The 12,718-nt window shown below is 33.9% G+C and overlaps 1 protein-coding gene across 1 annotated transcript in view; it reads left to right on the top strand.

Annotated features, from left to right (window-relative positions):
- Nucleotides 1-12,718, top strand: part of LOC108074231 (chaoptin) — a 160,178-nt gene that overhangs the window by 65,644 nt on the left and 81,816 nt on the right. The gene's annotated exons all lie outside the window — the stretch shown is intronic.

The raw sequence follows: 12,718 nt of genomic DNA, 5'->3' as shown, positions 1-12,718 counted from the left end.
TAATTTAAATTAATTTTTTATCAATGAATAATTCTACAATTTATTGAATACTATTTTTTATGATTTATTTATTTTTTATTTTTTTTTTAAATTTTTGTAGAGGTTGGTACAACATTTTCACAAAAAATAACATATTTTCTTTGAGTGTACCCAAAAAATAAACAAAGATAAAACATAATTTAAATTAATTTCTTTTCAACAAATAATTCTAATATATTTTTAATATTATTTTTCATGATTTATTTTACTATAAAAAAATATTTCCAAGCTTTTTTAATATTCCCAAGGACCCTGTTTTGCTTCTCCTTTTTTTTTTGGGAGGAAAAAACTTTGGCGGCGACGGCGACGCGCCTTTCATAAACTTTGAGTGTTTCTGTTGCTGGCATGCACTTACTACATTCCGCCTTCCTTCTTTTTTATTTCCTTGGCCTCACTCGCATTTATTTGTATTACGCTCAGCTTTGTTCGTCCTTTTTTTTCCCCCATTTTTTTTATTGAGTGGCCATCTTCTGTGCTGTCTGTGTGTGTGTGTGTTCTGTGCTGGAATTTTAGTTCAAAATTATTTATTATAAAATCCACCCGAGCAGCAACGAAATTATGAGGGAAATTTCCGTTCGTTTTTGGCTGCTTTTTCGGATATTTATATATACATAAATGTAGCCAGTCGGAATTGCATTTCAATGCAATAAGCAAGTTTATTCCTTTGCCTGCAACTACAAATAAAAAAGAAGAAAAAAATGTGAGCATAGGGCATACTTGAAATTCGGCTTCGTTAGCAGCTGCTGCTGGCTGCCTGGATGCCTTTTCCGGTGATCTCAGCCATACCAAATTGCATTTCCCAGTCATAATCTGATGCCCGGCTGCCCAGAGTGCACTCTGGCACCCGAATTTTCCGGGAGGGAAAAGCGCCCATAGAACAGCCAAGTCGATGGTTATAGGCGATGGGATTTTATCGAATTTTAGCTGCACTATTGCCTTCGCTGGCTCCATCAAGCTTGCCACCTGTTCAATAATCAAGCAATAGAGACGGGGTAGGGGGTTAAGTAAGGGGAGAAAATAGGGTAGGGGGGGCGGTAATTTAGGAGAAATTTAGGGGAACATTTAGGGAAAATTTGGAGAACATTTGGGTAACATTTTGGGTAAAATTTTGGTGAAAATTCTGGTTTAAAATACTTGATAAATTTAATTTGAGAAACAAAACGAGCTTAAAAATAAATGTAAACAAAAAGACAGCTTATTTACTCGTTAAAAAGTTAAGTTGTAATGATGAATGTTTTTATTAAAATATAAAAAAAATATAGAAAACACAATTAACTTGCATATATTTCAGTGAAATTTTAAATAAATATTTTTAATAATATAATAATAATATTTTTCTATAAATAAATCAAAATTATCTTGCTTATAATTATGTAAAATATTAAATATATATTTTTTACGTATAAAAAAACTTAAATATTTGTTTATTTATTCATTTATTTAATTAGATTCTACTTTTCTTAAATTATTTATTACTTTAAATAAAACCCTGCAACTTACACCCGCATTTAAATATATATTTATTCATTAATTAATTAATTTGGAATTTAGAAATTCTCTTAAGTTAATTTTATTTTATTTTAAATAATCATATATATTATATTATTTATTCATTAATTTATTTTATTTATTCATCAATTCATTTTAAAATGAATATTTATATTAAGAAATAATTTATTTCCAATTTAGAAAGCTCCCTCAAATTAATACAATTTTTCTGGCTTTAATCAAATTCAAACCTAACAAAACGGTGACCATAATGTAGCTGCATATTGATTAATTAGATGGCTTCCAGGCAGCGGAAGGAGTAAGTGCATCAGCTTAATGAATTTGCACTTCATCGAGCGTCACAAAGAAGTAATTACCTAATGCAAAATGGGGGGTAAAAGTCCCAGATACCAGATTCCCAGATCCCAGGTCCCAGAATCTAGAGTCCCAGGGAGTCCCAGGGAGTCCTGTGTTGTCCCAAGTCCAAAGTCCGTTCTGCAACCGCAAAATCAAAGCTCCTTCAGCGCAGAAAGACACACAAACACAGAGTGCAGGCCGAGAGAGGGATGAGCGACTGGATGACTGGCTGACTGGATGACTGAATGTCTGGATGACTGGATGACTGCGTTTCAGCTCGCTCTCTCTCTTTCTCATGTCCTTAGTCCTGGCTCGTCCTTTGGTTCCTGCCGGCCAGCACTTGTGGCCATTCTCTTGCTAAGCAGCCCCGACACCAAAGCCAAATGAGTTCAGCGCCCGCAGCCAGAGACAAAAGACAGGACAACGGGACAGGAAAAAGGAAGAGAGCGAAAGGCCACAGGAAAAGGGGGGGAAAGGAAAATTTCTAGGGGGGGGGAGTTAAAATTCTAAAAAGAGAGAGCAAGTGATCCTTCAGGCCACAGAAACGGGGCTTCCAAAGATAAAAGCAGACTGGGAGTATACCCTGTATTCATTTTGCTTTATTTTTTAATTATTAAATTAATCTAAAAGCAAGCTTTAGGTCTTTTGGTTGTGAAAAAATATTATTTTAATTAATTATTGAAAGGAATTTTTAAAAAATATAAAAGCCTTGGTAAACTAAAAAAAAAAACCAAGTTATATAGGAGTTAAGCTTAGTTTTTTGGGCGTCACATTACGTATACGCCAAGTGGCTACAACATAAATTTTATTTATAATTTTACTTACTGAATAAAAGCTCTTAAATAATTATATTTTATATATTCTTAAAATGTATTATATAATTTAATATTTAAAAAAATAAAACAGAATTTTTAAAAGTTAAAAGAAAGCTATATTACAATTAAATTGAGAGTTCACATTACGTATTCGCCCTGTGGTCAATTTAATTAATTTTTTAATTGAGTTACTTACTAAATAACAAAACCAAAAGCATATTTTTTGTTATATTTTTACTATTATTTAATATATAAAAATTAAAAAGGATTTTTAAAAGGTAAAAAAACCAATCTAAACTTTGTTTCTTAGCCATTGCATTACGTATACGCCCCGTGGCCACACAAATTAATTATATAATTCAATTAAACCCACACTTGTAATCATTTATTTATTACCAGTATATATATATAAAATATATATTGTGGAAAATTCTGTTAAATTCCAAACAAGAAAACTGCATTCGCGCTGGTTTTCCTTGAGGTTTTCCCAGGCCTTTGCCCACAGAAAGAGAGAGAGAGAGAGCTAACGAGCGGCGAGTCGAGCAATGATTGCGGTTACTTGCTGGTTTTCAATTCATTTTTCATGGCACAGAAAGGACACCTTCCATGGCCGCTTGTTAAGCACTTTAAACAATGTGGCAGCAGTGGCCATGGCACTCGTCTTGTTAAATTTAATTTTGCCACTTGCCCCGACCAATGACAGGGCACAAAACGAATTCCGACAGCCGCCCCCCCGTTCCTAGGAATGAAGTGATGCATTCCCCCTTCTGAATGCTATTTCTTCCTTTTCTCGTTTTGTTGTGTATTTTTGTAGAGCTATTTCCTTTTGTTTTTTTTTGGACAGACAATTTGTCAAATGAATTCCGAGTCATTTTGGAAAATTGCATAAGCAGGCAAGGCGAGGCGACACTCTCCTTGGGGAATCCCCGGAATGCAGTAAAAATATTTTAAATGCATTTTCACTTTAGATATTTATATGTACCTGGGCATTTCGGAAAAGCGGAAAAGCGGCTGGGGAGCAGCCAGCATTGTTTCACGCTGCAGCAGCGTAAAATTTAATTTTCCAATTAAATGGCGAAAGTTTTTCGCGAGCTCGTTTCTTTTTTTCCCCCGCCTGTTGTTGCGGAAAGTTTGTATTTTTTTGGCCATCAAACTGACATTGGGGAATATTACAAAAAACCCCCAAAACGCAGCGAGCGAGATAAAACATTCAGTCGGCAAATAGAAATAAAAAATAAGAATCAAACTCAATTCAGAGGGGGGGGAGGGAAAGCGCGGAAAACTGAAAACAGGAAAACAGAGGTCCACTCTTTGGCGATTGCATTTGTTTTGCGTATCGGATGCACAAACATTTTTCAGCTCAACGAGAAATTGCTTTAAAAATATATATGTTTTATATATACAAGTTTATATATTAATGAACAGAAATATATATATAGAAGTATATATTCAAGCTAGGGAAAGAAAAAACCTGCTACTTGAAACCATGCTGAATTTTTTTGAAATTATAAAAAGGTGTTATTATTGTTTAAGGCCCTGGAAAATATTGAAAAATTTGTTCTAAAAATTATTGATAGTCAACAAATGCATTGTTTTCTAAGAAAAAATTAAATAAAACTAAATTTAAGGCCTTACATTTTAAATTTAATATTTAAATCTAAAATTTAGAAACAAGTTTGCATAAAAATTGACAAAAAAGGTCAAAATTTGTGTCAATTTTTGCCAAAAAAAACCCTTTTTAAATTTTGAAAAAGACTTAAGAATTTATTTTAAACATTTTTTGGAAAAGGTAAAAATTTAAATAATAATTTAAATAATTATATAAGCCAAAAATGCTTTAAATTCAATTTTGAAAGAGTTTTTGCCTAAGTTTTATTAGGTTATAAATACTGAAATAATTATTTCATTAATACTTAAAAATTTCTTGTAATTTCATTTTTTTTCTCAATTTTAAAATTCATAAAATTTTGAAAAAAATTTTCAATATTTTTAAAAAATTTGAAAAAATTGTTCTATGTTTTTAAATTATTTTTAGGGAAAAAAGCAACATTTTTAAATTTATAACTAAGCCAAAAATGCATTAGAATCAATTCAGAAATCGGGTTTCTTTTAGTTTTGTTTGTGGGTTTCTTTTTAATTTCGTTTTTTGACAATTTAAAAGATGTAATCCCTACAATTTTACAAAAAAAAGGCTAAAAAATTGCTTTTATGGCTAGAAAGACTCGCCTTTTAATACTGTAAATAATATATGGGATTTGAAGGTTCGTCTTGATGGTTTGAACTTGCTAAAAAAAAACTTTAACAAGGAAGGAAGCTAACTTCGGCACGCCGAAGTTTGTATACCCTTGCAGATTGGTTTTGATGTTTATATTATAGATTTAAATGCTGAAAACACACACAAAACAGAGTTTTTTTACATTTTACCTATACTTATTATGTTTACAGTTTGATAGTTACAGTTTTACATTCCCAGCTTTACATTTTCTCTACATTTACCGATCGTTTATATGGCAGCTATATGATATAGTTGTCCGATATTCATAAAATTTTTACCAAAATTCTTAAATAATAAAAAAAAAAGCTTATATCTAAAAGTAGATAAGAATATGTTGAAAAACAACGAAGTTATAATTTTTTTCCTATTCATTTGCCGATCGTTCCTATGGCAGCTATAAGATATAGTCGTTCGATTTTTATAAAATTTTTACCAAAATTCTGAAATAATATAAAATGGCTATGTCTCAAAAATGATGCAAAAATATTGAAAAACAGCCAAGTTATAATTTTTTTTCTAAAAATTTATCGAACATTTGTATGGGAGCTATATGATATAGTCGTCCGATCCGGCCCGTTCCGACATATATAGCAGTGAGAGTATATAGAAGACTATATGCAAAGTTTCATTCAGATAGCTTTAAAACTGAGGGACTAGTTTGCGTAGAAACAGACAGACGGACAGACAGACAGACGGACAGACGGACATGGCTAGATCGACTCGGCTGTTGATGCTGATCAAGAATATATATACTTTATAGGGTCGGAAACGTCTCCTTCACTGCGTTGCAAACTTCTGACTGAAATTATAATATCCTGCAAGGGTATAAAAATATCTTTAAAAAATCTTGAATATCTATAACATTTTCTTGATAGTTTTTCCTCACATATTTTCCTAAATTTCACCCCCAAAAATACTCACCCTTAAGCAGTATATTAGCTCCCTGATCACATTTAATTCTAATAAATTTTCCTGGCTTGAATTTCGTTTAAGAAACTTCTAAAATAAAATCTTGAAAAAAAATACCGAATATCTACAACTATTTCCAATAGTTTTTCCCAAAATATTCCCCAATTATTCCCCCTTAAAAATACCCTCCCCTTAAGGAGTACATTACCTCCTTGAACCCAGTTAATTCTCATGCTTGGCTGGCCCTGATGAATTCTTCGCCTTGTGCGAGTTCTTGTGGCAACCAAATAGAATGGAAAATTGTGCGCCCGCGCGTCTTTAATTCAGTTGGACATATATCCCCCCAGAAAAAGAAAAAGGGGGAAAACTCTGACAAAGGGTGAAGGGGAAGGGGGATGACTTGCGGCTGGCCGCTTAATTTTCGGTCTTTGCCAAGCGTCCAATTTGCCGCCACATTGCAGCCAAAGTTATTCGCGGAAAAACTTGAAACTTTTGCCACCCATCCATCCATCCGGGGGCCCAAGGACCCAAGAACCCCAAACTAAAAGCCCAACCGAAGCCCAATCCCTGGCCCAAAACTATATACCGCACTAATTTCAATTGCTTTTCGGTGGCTAATGTGAGACACAGCCCAGCCCCACCCCCCGCGCGCTAGTTTATGGCCAAAAGTTGGCGGCTTAGAAAATGTCAAGTGCAATTTATACAAATTTCACGGTTACTGCTAAAGTGTCGACAAACTTTTCACGGTTACTCGGACAACTGACGTCTCGCCTGCCACTGCTTGAAAATTAGCTAAAAAGTTGTTTTCTGCTATTTTTCCCCATTTTTTTCTATAGGAAAATTTGGGAGTTTTCAACTATTTCGCGATAGTTAATTAATCGATGGAATATACTACATATATGTGTTTGCATATGCTATATACAGTGTGTGTGTGTGTGTGGTTGGACCTTTGGGGCAATCACAATTTTCGCTTTTACCAACTTTTAGCGGCCGCAGTTCCCCAGGTTACCCCGGAAAATTGTGGAAAGTGTGGGGTTATATCAAAGGAAAAAGTGTAATTTTTAAGGAAAATAAAATAAATAAATAGGAAATAAAATGGGAATTAATTAACCGTTTTTCGAATTAAATTTAATGAATTTTTGACTTAGTTATGGATTTTTAAAATCTGGATTTTTCCCCAAAAATAAATAAAAACTGCACAATTTTTTTTCAAAATTTTTTTTAAGGCAAAAATTTAAATCTAAAAAATAATAAAATTCAATTTGCAGTTTTATAAACCTTATAAAAACAACTTTCTTAATTCAAATAATAATTTTTAATTTATAATAGTTTCAATTGCAAACTGCAAGGGTGTTAAAACGTCGGCGTGCTTCCTTTTTTGTTGATTTAAAATATTTTTTTAACTTATGGAAATTTTATAATTTTATTCATGGATATAAAATTCCTAAAATATAGCTTACCTGATCAAAATTAATATAAACTTGCCCAGTTAACATTTTATTGCTTTAAATTAATGAAGAATTAACCAGACCCGAGGCCATCCTCAGCAGTTTCGTGCCATTTCCAGCCAGTTTCCGTTACTATTTCATTCCCATTTCGTGCTCCTTCGTTGAAAATAATTAATTATGCAGCGCCGAGCGCCTTAAACTATGCAACAGTTATCGGAGGGGGGAGGCAGAAAGCCAAGCAACTTTCGCTGGCCGTTTGACGTTTCGTTTGGCCAACACACAAAAACACACACAAAAAAAGAAAAGTTAAATGAGTTTTTATGCTGCCCCCACACCCACACCCCCCCCAATGCCACCACCCCTTTAGGAAACATCAACAACTCACGCCCTCCTTGAACTCTAATTGGAAAAAGGCGAACGGCGAACGGCGAACGGCGAACGGGAAACGAAACGCTTCGCAATGACAATACAAAACTTTGCAGCTTTTTGGCGAAAATTGAAATAAATTGCCGGCAATAACAACAGCAACAACAACAACACACAATAAATAACAATGAACGAGTGAAGCTTGAGGAGGGGTTTAGAGAGGGGGGTTGCTGCGGCCATTTAAAACTTGATTAAGGCCCCTGAACGATGACGTTTAGTTGATGGGCGCCAAGCCCTGAAAATTCTTATGCTCTCACGGAAAATGGCGAAAAGGAAATGGGAATTCTTGGTTGCCGCAACGCCCACTCATTCATGTGGGCCGTTAAATCGTTTTAATTGCCAATTTCCGGTTAAGTAATTAAAAGCGTTTTTGGCCAGGCCTTATTCTTCTTCGAGAGAGAGACAGCGGCGAGCAATTAAACGAGAGGAAAATATATACACAAACATATATATAAATATATATATAGGTATATCTGTTATGTCCAAGTATTTCCTCGTTGCGATTCCGCTAAAATGAATAAATTAATGTGCGCATGAACGAATGCCTGATTGATTGATTGACGGCCATCGTCGGGGTCTCTCTCTCAGTCTCTCTGGAAATTGGAAAAGTTTTCCTTTGTCAGAAAAAAAAAGCATTTCATGTTTGCCATCAATTTCTGCGGCTGGCCACGAATGGGTTAAACAAGTTAATTCGGGTTAATGATGGTGCATGGCCTCGGCTTGCTATTGTTATATATTTTTGCTTTATATGCTTGTGCATTTATTTTGTTGCTGTAATTAAATCTCAGATTAAACAGGAAATTAACATTTATGAAATGAAGAAAAATACCTTCATTCAAAAAGCAAGGTCACACTGCTCTGTAAAAAATCCTAAAAATAGACACTAATCGTAGATGCTCACTCTAAAGGACCTTTAAGCATCCTTAAATACATTTTTAGTAATTTACATGCCCATAAAAATCAATTACTTCTCAAAGCAATATTTATTTATAAGCCCCTCGATGCAATTATTTTCCTATAAAAGCTTTTCCCTGGGGTTTTCCCCCTTGTAAAAACATAAAACATAACTAAAAAAGAAGTAAAAGCAGGCATTTTGAGGGGAGAAAAACCATTCGGCAAGCTTACATGCATGATTTCCCATTTTCTCGCCCCATTAAGACCCTTTGCTAATTGAGTTTTTCTCCAGCGAAAAAGGAAAAAAGCCCACAAAAATTCTAAATGGTTTTTGGGACTAACGTTTAATTGCGCATATTTTCACATATATATTTTTTTTTTTCTTTTTTTTTTTTTGGGTCTAGCAATAAATACCAAAAAAAAAAAAAATAATTAACTCATTAAATAAGCATTTGGCGTTTGTCATAAATATTGCTTAATGTTTTGCCAGGTAATTTTTTTTTTTTTTGGCCACTAGGCCGCAATTAACGCTGGGAGCCCCAGGCAGGCACATGGCCAAGAGGAGAGCCCATCATCATTATGAACAACTTGCGGCAAATAATAAAAGCATAATTTACAATATATTTAGTAGGTTGAGGAGAAGGAGGAGAAGGAGCCCAGCTTTTGCCACTTGATAATTTAGTTAATTAATTTTCACACACACAGAGAGAGGCAACTTTTGTCCTTGCACTCAATTAACATTCGGAATTATTTATCTAAATTATCAGGAGCAGGTGTGTGTTGTTGTGTTGGTTGTGTATATCAAAATGTGGAATGCAAGGAGCAACAGGGACAACGACAAGGACAACGACAAATGTCGGCCATTGTTGGCATTTGCAATTATTCATACGCCACGTAGACAAATGTGCTGACAGCCCAGGCACACACACACACACACACACACACACGCAGGCAGGACACACAGGACATTCCTGCTTAGATTTGTTGCCTGCTTGTAATTGTCGCAGATAATTAAGTTGCCTTTACTCGTAAGTCAGTCCCAAGTTTGCCCCAGGTCAATGGTTTTGGCCATTAAAGGATCAGGCTTAGGGAAAAAGGAAGAAAGGGGGAGAGTAGGGGGGCGGGGGTGTATGGAGAGAAGCAGAAAAGGGAAATGTGGCCTTAGAAATGGAAATGGAAATGCCAAATGCCATTTGCCAGGCACATCTACATTACATATATATATTCTTAGCAACATCCGTTTTCCTAGGAACTTGACCATAATTGTCGATTTCCAGGTGCTTAGGCACCACATCCACCCCAGAGATATATCCTAGAGATATATACAGAAAAGATTCCATTTCCAGATACATTTTAAAATAGGAATTCAAGTTTATGCTTTATTATTAATATTTAATTTAAAGAAATTATCGTGAAATTAAATAAGGAATTTCCTCAAAATTATAAAAAACAATTTACAGCCTCTATTCCTTTTTTTTCTCTACAAATTAAAACTTACAACTGAGCACATTTTTTTTCTCATCTCAGTTGAACCCTTGTCTTCTCCTACTTATTTTTATTTAGAGCCTTAACCCCTCGGTTTTTGCCTTTATTTTTGCATATTTTTATACCCTTTGCAGGGTATTATAATTTCAGTCAGAATTATTATTATTTTTTTAAGTATTATTTTATTATTATTATTATTATTTGTTTATTTTTTTTATATATATTTTCTTTTATTATTATTTTTTCTTAACATCCTAAAGCAACAAATGCAAACTTCAAGAGCATAAAAAACTTCATCAGGCCAAAGTTATCTGCCTTTCTTGCTTATTTTTTTATTTGAATTTCTTTTTTCGGGGGCTTATTAAAACCCAAGATGCGAAAGGCGGGCATAAGATTATAAACAAAGTGCTCAGTTTTTGGTTCTTTTGTGAAATATTAAAACACATAATTTACAAGGCAAAAGATGCAGATAGAGAGATGCGGGGGAAGGGAGGGGGAGCTAGGCAGGAGCAGGAGCGGTGGCTGTGCAGGTCCTGGAGACCAAGAACAATGGCCAGATTAAAACGCATCCCAAGGACAAAGCTAGTGCAATTTGTTGCCAAAGCGAAGTTGCAAGTTCACAAAAAAAAAGGGGGGATACTAGATTCTGGATTCTAAAAGCTGAATGCTAGAAAGGCAAAAGGAAAATGGAGAAAATGGGTAAATTCAGAGACTGCTCCTTTGACGTTGGTAATTAACACTTGCCGGGCTATACAATGGTCATTCGAGAAAATGTTAAAAATAATTACTGAATTCAAGGAATTACAGGAATTACAGAAATAACGGAAATTTAGCTCATTTTTACCTCTTCTTGAGGTAAAAAAAAAACAGCGGTTTCTTAACGTTATATATATTGTAATGTACCTATTTTAATATTAAAAAAAAATGTTTTTAATATAATTTATAATTTTAAAGATGCCTTAAAGTACTTTAATTGTTTCTGTTAAATATTATTATATGTATTTATTCTCAAATTTTATATCATAAACATATTTTAAAAATATTCCTATTCCATTTATTTATAAAAAATAAGTTTGAAAAATGGAATTACAAAATGTTTAAGATGATTTTAAATATTTACAAGATGCCTTGAGGTATTTTTATTGTATTTTTATTATTTAATATATATTTATTAGGTTTTTAAGTTATTTATTCTGGAATTTTAGGCAACTTCTCGGCTTAGCCTCCTTTTTAGGTGATTATTTGTTGCAGTGCGGCCTGCTTTTATCTTGTTTTTAATATTAATATTAATATCCAACTCTATACGAAACCCTCTTTGGCCTAAAATATACTCACCACTAAGCCAGTACTTATAATTATTAGTTACCTTATTTTATCGATATTAAGCCAGCAATTAGATAGTCCTTTGTCCTGGCTTGGCTTGGCTGGCTGGCCGAAAACAGAGAGCTTAATAATACGCATAATGCTGCTCTTGGCCCGGCTCTCGATATTAACCTGGCCGGGAAGAGAAGAGAAGCTGCACAAAACACCTGACTGCCTGATTGCCTTGACTAGTGTAATCCGCTCTTGGTTGTCATGGTGAGAAGAGGGTCCTCGAAGGGACAATGGTTCCTGTGGGGTTGTGTGTTCTCTTTGGTCTCGAAAATCAATTGACCATGCTGTGAGAGGGGGCGTTTGGCGATGACGATGGCTTCTTGTGGCTGAAGCTGCCGCTGCTGCTGCTGCTGGCTGGCCAGGGTCCATAAATAATAGGCACTAAGCATGTGCTCCATAATCCCAGGCCAGCAGCAGTGCCCGAAAAGCAGCAAAAAGTAGTGGAAAATAATAAAAAAAAAAGAAAAAGGGAAAAGTGTATAAAGAAAATACAGCAAATAGAAAACAGTGTATAAAGCCAGGCACAACAGCACAACAATCCACTCCAGGCTCCACTCTCCAGGCTCCAATCTCCACTGGACTCCACACCAGAGCAGTCGCTCCTCCACTCGACTGCACTTTGGTCCTCAGAAGCGGATCTCTCCCCCCCGCTGGCCCTGGCCAAAAGGTGCAACTATTTAAGGCACGAAGACTGCCGCAAGGCAAGCGGATTGCTCAGCAAAGCACTGAGAGAAAAAGGGGGTAAATAAGAGAAATTAAAGGGAAAAGTTTAATAAATAAATAAAAACAATTAAAATCCTTTAAAGCATCTTATTAATATTTAAAATCATCCTAAAAATTTTTAAATATAATTTTTCATAAGCATTTTTATAAAAAAAATGGAATAAGAATATTTTAAAAATATATTTAGGACATAAAAATCGAGAACTAATAACTTTAAAAATATCTTAATATCTTAATATCTTTTAATATTTAATAGAAACAATTAAAATACTTTAAAGTATTTTAAAAATATTAAAAATCATTTAAAAAATTTTTTAAAAACCATTCATCAAACTAATTTTCACGAAGAATGGAATAAGATTATTGTGAAAATATATTTATGTCATACAAATAAATAATAAATAAAAAGAAATAATTAAATTTTAAAATAAACAATTAAAATACTTTAAAACATCTTAAAAATATTTAAAAACTATTTACCATTC

This window comes from Drosophila kikkawai, chromosome X (genome assembly GCF_030179895.1).
Source record: "Drosophila kikkawai strain 14028-0561.14 chromosome X, DkikHiC1v2, whole genome shotgun sequence".
In the NCBI taxonomy this organism is placed as follows: domain Eukaryota; kingdom Metazoa; phylum Arthropoda; class Insecta; order Diptera; family Drosophilidae; genus Drosophila; species Drosophila kikkawai.
This window is presented reverse-complemented; position numbering and strand designations above follow the sequence as displayed.